Here is a 9,560-nt window from a genome sequence, read left to right as displayed (position 1 = left end):
CTAAAAGCTTCCAACAATAGCTATGGCCCTGCCTCAACATTTGACTAACTTTAAATTTTTTTCTGCTAGATTAATTAATTCACTCTCATTCAATTCAGTCTCAGACAAAGTACATGGGCATGCAAAAAGAAAAAAAAAATTCTGTTAAGCCATAACACATATCATCTGGACTCCAACAACAATGTAGTCCTTCTTCCTAACATAAATCTTCTGAACCTGGTCTTTAACAGCAGGATTTCTCTCTGCCTTTTAGTCTTTTGAGCTCTGAATGGAATCTCCAATATAGAACAGACTAAGGCATTTCATCTCTAATCTTTTAGGCAACTTCTCTGAACTTTCTAAAAACCCTTCACAAGCTATTTCCAAAGGCTATTGAACCACATGTACACATACAGAACAACCCCACTTCTGGTACCAAAACTTGTCTGAGTTACTTTTTTCTCATTGCTGAGAAAAAAGACCAATACCCTGATGCCCAAAATCAAAGAAGGAAAGGCTTATTTAACTTGCGGCTTGCGGTGGTTTCAGTCCATAATCCTTTGGTATATGGCAGGGTGGAATGGCACAGAGGAAATATTTCATGGTGGCAGAAAGCAGCAAAAGCATTAGGAGCAAGACGGGGAAAAGAAACTCTCCCTTCCTCCCTTATATTGTAAGCAGGCTACCCCCTTCTAGTGTGGGTGTAACACTCATTCTCTCTCTGTGCCTTCCTCTTGCACAGGATGAGGATTTTTACAAAATGAGGGCCAAGGCCCTGGATGAGTCATTTAGTTAAACTTTTAAAATTCTCAATTCGGCACAATGTATCAACCATGATAGTTCATGACTGATTCAAAAGCAATGTGGTCTGAAAACAGAAGCATTCAGCAAATTTTTGCTTCTGTTTACAAGCTCCACAGCAAATGTTGAAGGTGAATGCAGCCAACTTCTCCAGAATTGTGGAAAAAATTAAGTTCATAAGCCACATTACTAATAAGATGGCCATATTACCAAATATTTTTCATAGAAATAAAATAATCATCCCAAAGTTAGTATGGAAACACAAAAGACTCAGAATAGCCAATGCTCTTTAAACAAAAAGAGTAAGGCTGGAGGCATCGTAATAGCAAAGCAGCATGGTACTGGCACAAAAATAGACTCATTGACCAAGAAAACAGATGACTCACACAAACTCAACCATTTCATTCTGGACAAAAGATTTAGAAACAAATTGGGGAGAAAATTGCTTAGTAGGAAATGTTAAAACTATGTATTCCATTCTGTAAGTTTGAAACTATGTACTAGCTCCGAGTCTGTAAAAAATCAACTGAATATGGGGTCAAAGATGTAAGTATCACATCTAGTGAAAATATAAGCTGGTGCAGCCACTGTGTAAATCATACAGGTTCCTCTACAAGCTCAAAATAATGTTATCATTTGATCCATATATTCCACTCAGAGATAGATAGATAGATAGATAGATAGATAGATAGATAGATAGATAGATGATAGATGATAGATAGATAGATAGATAGATAGATAGATAGATAGACATATGAATTGAACTAAGCAGCTAAAAGGACACCCGTGCACTTGGGTTTACTTGGCACACTCTAGAATAGCTGAGGTTAGAACCAGTCTAGGTGTCTGTCAAGAGATAAACATGTAGAAAATTATTTACAGTGAATTATATTCAGCTGTAAAGTGCAAAATGCAATCATATGCAAGAAAATGCACAGATCTAGAGATCATAATGTTGAGTGACATAAGACGGACTCAGAGACAAAGATGACATATTCTCTGTAATATTGGACTCTAAAAGTTCTGACACATAAGTAGAAAGGAGATCATTGTTAAGCAAGAACAAAGAAATCAAGGGGAAAGGGAGAGGAGGGTAACAGAGGATGTAATTATCTAAACAATCACAATCATTAAAATACAATATCTTATGAAATTAATTGGCATTAATTGGCATTAACATAAAAAGAAAAATCACACACCTAAGAGAAATACAACACTGCACCAGGCAGCTCAGTTTTTTTCCACAGCACATACATCAGTTGTCATTAGCTGAAATCATCTCAATTGATTATTCACTAAATATTATTAATTTTCCCTCCAAAACTTAAAAATCTTGGAAATGCAAAAAAAAATCTAAATTAGTATATAAATTATAACATAATTAATAAAATGCTGTTTCAAAAAAATCCTAGGGTAAAGCCTACAATTATTCCATTTTGTTGCTGCTTACATTTTGGATCAGCATAGCAGAATGTTTCATTTAAGTTGCCGGGGAGATGGCTCAGTAGAATAAGCGCTTGCCTGGGATGTGCAAGGTCCTGAGTTCAATCCCCGGTTCCACACACACACAAAAAGAATGTTTCATTTAAATACCTAGAAGACTTAATCCAATCACAGAGTTTCCCAATATAAAATCAAATTGCATTTAAAATAAATATCAGAAAATAAATAAATAAATAAATAAATAAAATATCAGAAGGCATGGAAGTCTCAGAAGCAGAAATGTTTCTGGAATGTAACACATAAAATATAAATTCATAAGTCATACAACAGGAGTTTTAATGTGTGTGTTATATGATACCAGTATGTGTGAATATTCACAAACATCATGCATATGCATATGCACAAACACACATGGCTTATGATTTTTCAAATTTATAGTGGTAAAACTCAGATATTGTGGTACACACCTGTAATTCCAGCACTCAGGAGGCTGACAGAAGAGGATTCCCGAGTTTGAGGCCAGCCTGGTCCACACAGTGAATTAAAATTCATGTCGGAAATATACAGTGAAAACCTATAAAAGAACAAAACAAAAATTATTTACACTGGTGAAAATACAATGTATATTCATCTGAAACTATACCTCCAATTTTTATACTTTCTCATTCTCTGGGTTTGTGGTCTTTGATAGAACACTCATCAGCTTGGCCAGTTACAGTGTTCCCAGCTCCTTCCTCTTCAGGCGTATAATCATGAGTATAATGAGCTCGCCCCTTTTAGTGTGCTCTGCATTCCGCGTTTTGCAGATATCAATATTCAACAAATCACATTTGAAGATAAGCTCTGTGTGAGATGATTTTGATCACTGTGTGCTAATGCAAGTGTTCTGAGCACATACAAGTAGGCAAATGTTAGCTAGGATGGGCACTAGTGTGGTAGAGAAGCTAAACTCTGCTCACTTGAGTATGCTGGAATCTGCTTAGGAGTAAGCAGAGCATGCTCCTGAGTCCTTTGAGGGAAAGATGGCTAAAAGTTTTTCTCTGTTCATGGATTTTTTTTCACTCTGTTGTGTATTTTCTTTTCTTTTTTTTATTTTTTGGTGGAACTGAACTTTTTTTTTATTTTTAGGATTGAACTGAGGCCCTTGACCTTGGCAGGCAAGCACTTATTCTACTGAGCCATCTCCCCAGCTCTTCTTTTTTGTTTTAATGTGCCAAACCTTTTTAATGGAATACTGTCCCAGTTGTTGATTCTTTGAAGTATTGCCCATGCAGTTTATTTTGTGTTCATAAACTTTCTGCCTACCTTTGTCTTCAAAGTTTCTACTTCCTCTCTCTCTCTCTCTCTCTCTCTCTCTCTCTCTCTCTCTCCCTCTCTCTCTCTCATTTTTTTTATTCTACTCAAATTAAAAATGAATAACTATAATGTTTAAAAAAATGTCTCTGGGTGTTGTGGATCAATGCCCTAGGGAGCAATATTGTCCCTTCTTCTCTTCCCTGGTCTGTTCCCTGGGTACCATGAACTAAGCTCTTTAGCTCTATCATGCCCTCCTACTGTGATGTTTCTGCCCATAAGCTAGCGAACCACAGATCAAACCCCTAAAACCATGAGCCAAATTAATCTTATCCTTTAAGTTATGGGTGTTGCAATCAGTGATAGGAAAGAAAACATGGTCAGCTTTGGAATTTTAGATTCTGAAGTTTCACAGTTATGATATATTTATCAGAACATTATTGTGCCATAAATCAAGGTGCAACTATATATTTACATTCTAGAATTACAGCTTTCACAAAAGTCTAGAAACTCAAAACATGAAAATTTTCTACCTATAGCTTTCAGCACAATCAGACTCCAGCTTTTTAAAAATGGGCATATTTAATGCAGATATAAAAGTAAATGTAAAGATGAATATAGACATAAAATGCCTGTGCTCACTGAAATAAAGACTATTTAGCTGCTTCTGTGAAATCTGTGTGTTCAATAAGAAGTAAAAGGTTCATTAATTTCACAGACATGCTGTTTAAAAGAACAGTAGCAGTTAAGTGGCTAGTTAGTTTTTATTTATATGTTTAGAGACTAATGTAATTGTTCTAACATATTTTCCCTTGTACAATATCAAGTTTATATAAAATACTAAAATTATTCAAGAAATAACATGTATGCTCACTAATTAAGCCACTGATATTCATATTTCCAAGAATTTGATTTATTTAGGACACAAATTTAGTAATTAAATACTTGATTATTTTGCTGAATTCAAGTATCTACAATGTTTGGATTGGCATTGAGTATACAAAGGCCCTGAAAAGACTGCTCCAAATACAGCTCGTCTAACTGAAATGGAACACCCATCTCTAACAAAACAAAACAAAAAAGGGGGAATAAAGGACCATTTTGTTGTGATAAATATGATACTCATTTCTATTTAATTAATTTCTAAACTTTGCAACACTATTTTTTAAGAGGAGCAAAAACTAGCTGTGCGCAAATAAACTAGGTGATCTGGGTGCGTGTTATGTCTTTGGGCATATTCTTCAAACAAGTGTGTCTTTTACCTAGAGACATATGTACCACGCTTTCCTGACATCCTGATTCTGCCTTCCATAGGTAGAGGGGTCATGAGTGCATTTGTAAATACGTAACTATTGAAACCTCTGCAGAATTTGCTCTTCATTTATTTAGCAGAACAGATGGATACTTGCTATGAAAGCAAGTAAAATAAGGCTTGAATATTCACATCAAGTAGCAAAAATACTTTGTCCTCATGGAATGACGTTGAAGGAGAGAATAAAGATGCCATTGTTCGTAAGCCTTCTGTACTGAATCAGCTCAGATCCTACATTTATGAATCTATTGACTATGGTGCCTATAACCATTGTTACTTGTAGATTCAAAAGAAGCAAGATGTCTATGGATAAGTTACAATTACATCAATGTAAACCATCTAGGATTATAAATATTTTAGATAAATTATATGATTTATACATGAATTGAGTAAAACAAAATATATTTGTAAGTGAATGTTTATTTATCAACTATGCATTCACTCTCTTATCTATTGCTCAGCAGATGAAACCACCTGCTTAAGTATGCATGGGGACCGGTGTTCGAGCTCCAGTGTGACTTGATGGCCCCGCCCCCGGGGGGGGGCCGAGACAGCGATTGCCACTGGGCATCGTGACCTGCGCCTGTAATCCCAGCGCTGAGAAGGCTGAAAAAGGAGGATTACTATGAGTCCAATCTGTGTCATGAGACCCTATGGACCCTGTACTAAACATAAAAAAGTTATTAGTATATGTTTACAGTACATAATGATTATATGCATCATAGCAAATTGGTACATGTAGATACATTAGTAATTTGTTTTTTATTTATATTTTTGTTCTCCTCCACTTCCTCCAACTCTTGGTCCCCCTTTTTTGAAAAAAATCGGGGGATACAGATTTTAATAATGATCCTTTAAGGGCCAGGGAGATGGAACAGTGGAATAAGCACTTCCCTGGCAAGCACAAGGCCCTCAGTTCAATCCCCGGTTCCGGAAAAAAAAAATAATAATAAATGAAATAATGATCCTTTAATAATGTCTTGTTTAAAGGGCATCACAATAAACAAAAATTTAAGTAGAGTATACTCTAAAGTGATATAAAATAAAACTTCAGGACCGGTGGGATAGCTCAGTAGACTAAGCACCTGCTTAGGCAACCCAGGGATCAAGGTTCAATCCCTAGCACCCCATCCCTTGCCAGTCCCATCCCTGGGTGTGCTCAGGTGGCCATGGAGTCTGGAGATAGTGGTGTATGCCCATAATCCCAGCACTAAGGAGGGTGAAAACAGGAGGACCACTACAAATCTGAGCTGAGGAGTGAGACCCTGTATTAAACACATAAATAAATAAATAAATAAATAAATAGAGCTTCATATCACTTAACAAACATTTTTTCTCCAAGATGCCCATCACCTGAGGAATGGATGAAAAAGATGTAGTATTTTTATACAATGGAGAATTACTCAGCTATAAAGAATGATAAACTCGAAGTCTTCTGATTGAAGTGGATGCCACTTGAAGATATAGTCATAAGTGAAATAAATCAGACACACATGTGTAAATATCATATAGTTTCCCTAGTATAAGAACTCAAAAGAAGAAATACAAACAGAAAAGTATAATACAAGTAAAAGGAAAGCAGGAACTCGAGGACTAACTAATTAAAAAAAGGAAAGAAGAGCTAGGAAACATGACAGTGACAAGTCATACAGTTATATGTAGAAGATGGGCAAGGCAATGAGCCTGAGAATCTCCAGAAGATTTTAGAATCTAGCAGTTAATTGGAAAGATTCTCACCCTGACTAACTATATATACTGACACCCTAACTAAGCGACTGCACTGAAGTTGGCAATTTGTAATAGTAGTTTCATGCTTGGAGTGCCTGTCATTCTGCTCTTCTGAATATGGGCTGCTTGTCATGACATGCCAGTTGCTGCTGTGCTGTCTCTTGGGTAGATGATTGTTCAAAAAGAAGGGTGTGGTGAATGAAGGCAGGAAACATGAAAAGGAATGCTGTGGGACTGTCCTGCTTCAAGGTTGTATATGGTTAGATTTTTGGACTTAAGTGTAAACATAAGAATTATGTAATTCTTTATGCCTATTTTTAAAATATATTCTAGTTTTTAAATGTTTTTTCATTATATTCTGTAGGGACTTAAAGTTCAACATATCAATACTTGATGAAAAATACCTGTTCCATTTTAAGCCTAAGATGTTTGATATGCTGACATATAGTGAAGTTAAGCTTAACAGCCTATGTTGGATGGTAATAAAAGTAAACTTCTCTTCTGAAGGGTTAACAACCTACATTTGCAGACAAAAATTAGAGAAAAAGAAGGGCTGCAAGGAAAGCCAACATTTTGGTCCTAACCTTCCAAGGTCAATTAAGACTCAGGACATATGAGAACTTGTACTGTAGTGTCACATAACTCAGTAATGTCTCTAATTTTCTGATCAAAGAGATTATGGGGAGAAAGGGGAAAGTGATTGATGATGTAGAGTGTGTCTAAGGAGAGTCACATGGAGAGAAAACATTCTCTCAAGCTTTCACAGAGATCACATTGGCCAAGCAATGGCTGTGACTCATCCACATGGCTGACACTGACAAAGGTTCTACAATTTGAGGTACAGGATCTCAGGATAAATCCTGAGGGGATTTCACTGACCTTCTCAGACCCAAAAGGTACAACTCTTGTTGCACAGGTCCTGCTTTACCTTGGTCTTAACCACCCACCAGAAAAGTATAAAAATTAAGTAGAAGAAGTAAAGCCATTTTGTTATGTTAAGCTGTAGAGGACTCAGGTCAACAATTTCTGACATTGCCAGTCAAGCAGAAGACCCAATACTATTATGGACTATTGGACTCTTTTATAATATTTTGTTGAGTTAACACACCTAAAATATTCAAATAATGGAACTAAAGAAAAAGGGGGATACAGACGAATGTCCATTTTGTATGTGTATTCAAAATGGTTAGGATAGATATATAGTTACATTGTCTTAATGAATAGAATGATTTGTTCTAATATTGTTTGTAAATAGGATATCATATCTGCATCTTGTACAGCAATTAACCAATAGGAAGAATGCGTGCAATATGTTAATTATTGAAACTGCCCTGCCAATTTGGTTTGAAACTGTCCCATTGCTGTTTGTTTCTCAATAAAATTATGCAAAAAAATTAACGTATAACTAATAACAATAATATTAATACTGATAATGTTAATTTAATGAAATTAAATTTGTTAGGATAATTTTAATAGTTTAGGATAGCACCCAGAGATAGCAAATATCAGATTAGGCACATTTAAGAATGCATTTTAGAATTTTTTTTCAAGTAAAAGTAATTTTTTAAGCACACATTTAATCTTTTCTAACCTAGATGTTATATTACATTTCAGATGTGACAAGTGTTTCTGTTTAGATCCAATAAATATTGTGCTATTTAAATATGCTTTATGACAGATATGCTGTTTTTGAAGAAACTTTTCTAAACTTCATGCTTACATTTCAAAAACTATATTTTTTCTACTCATAAAATCCATTTCTTAAGTCTTTGAGTACATATACCTTTATTGCACTATCAAAAATTTTTTTTCTAGAGCAAAAGTCAACAATGACACTATATTCAAGAGGAGCAGGGCCTAAAGTCTAATCCTGATTATATTGATGGCTTTAAAAATAAAATGAACTCTTCTTGGAAAATAAAATGAATTCCTTCTGAATCATACTTCATTTATTAAATGAAATGAAATTTTCCCTTGGAGAAATAAGCAATATAGGCTTTGTATCTGTGAGATATAGTTGGAACAGTAGCTTTCACTGAACAATTAATCTTTTATTTTTATTTCCAATAGATTAGAATTGGAAATCTCTCACAGAACTTTAAAACAATCACAATGTAGAACTTAAGTAAAATACATGTTTAAACAGTTAAAAACAGTGAAAGCACAGAAAATTCATAGAAATAGTGTACATTTGAATAACATAATTTCCCAACACATCTAATTTTTATTCATTTGTATTTCTTCATTGATAGTCTACATGATCATCACAGTCAATGTTTAATATCATAGGCTGTTGCACTTAGCAGTTCTGTGAATTTTTTAAAATTCACTTGGGAAAAACTTTTTTCTTCCATGCATTTGGCTGCTTACCTATAATCATCAGATCAATGTATATCATCCTTTTCTACCCCTCTACCACACTAACAATACTCACTATAACTTATTTCTTGTGCCTTTTATTCTATCCTGCTATCTGTGATATATTAGAAATTATTGTTATCTAGTCTCCCACAAGCATCTAGAGCTCAGTAATTAGGTCTTCTGTCTTTCTCAATATTTCTGTTCCCCTTCACACACCTGGTGCTATGTATCATTTCAGGACTTTGATTTACCCCTTCTGCTGTGATAGCTGAAGAGCTTTCCATTAACTATAATATCTGTTTTAAAGAATTACTATCTTTTTTAATTTTGAGTGATTCACCAAAAATTATTCCAAAAATGTAAGATTGTTTAAAAATACATATTTTCATTAATACATTGCTTGTTGAGATTGACCTTCATATAGTGGGAAAAATAGCAAACAGAAAATGATAGAAAACTATTCTGATTTAAGAAATCATGCTTTCCTAAGAGGAACAATATGTAAATGCATGTAAGGCAAAATGAGACAAACTTTTCTGCAAGTACTGTCTTTCCTAATTATACGTAACTGTGTTCATCAGTTTAATCATAACATTATTTCTTTGATATCCACGCTTTTGCATTTTCTTTACCTATGTTAGCA

The sequence above is a fragment of the Octodon degus genome, unplaced genomic scaffold (assembly GCF_000260255.1).
Source record: "Octodon degus isolate 3935 unplaced genomic scaffold, OctDeg1.0 scaffold00047, whole genome shotgun sequence".
In the NCBI taxonomy this organism is placed as follows: Eukaryota; Metazoa; Chordata; class Mammalia; order Rodentia; family Octodontidae; genus Octodon; species Octodon degus.
This window is presented reverse-complemented; position numbering follows the sequence as displayed.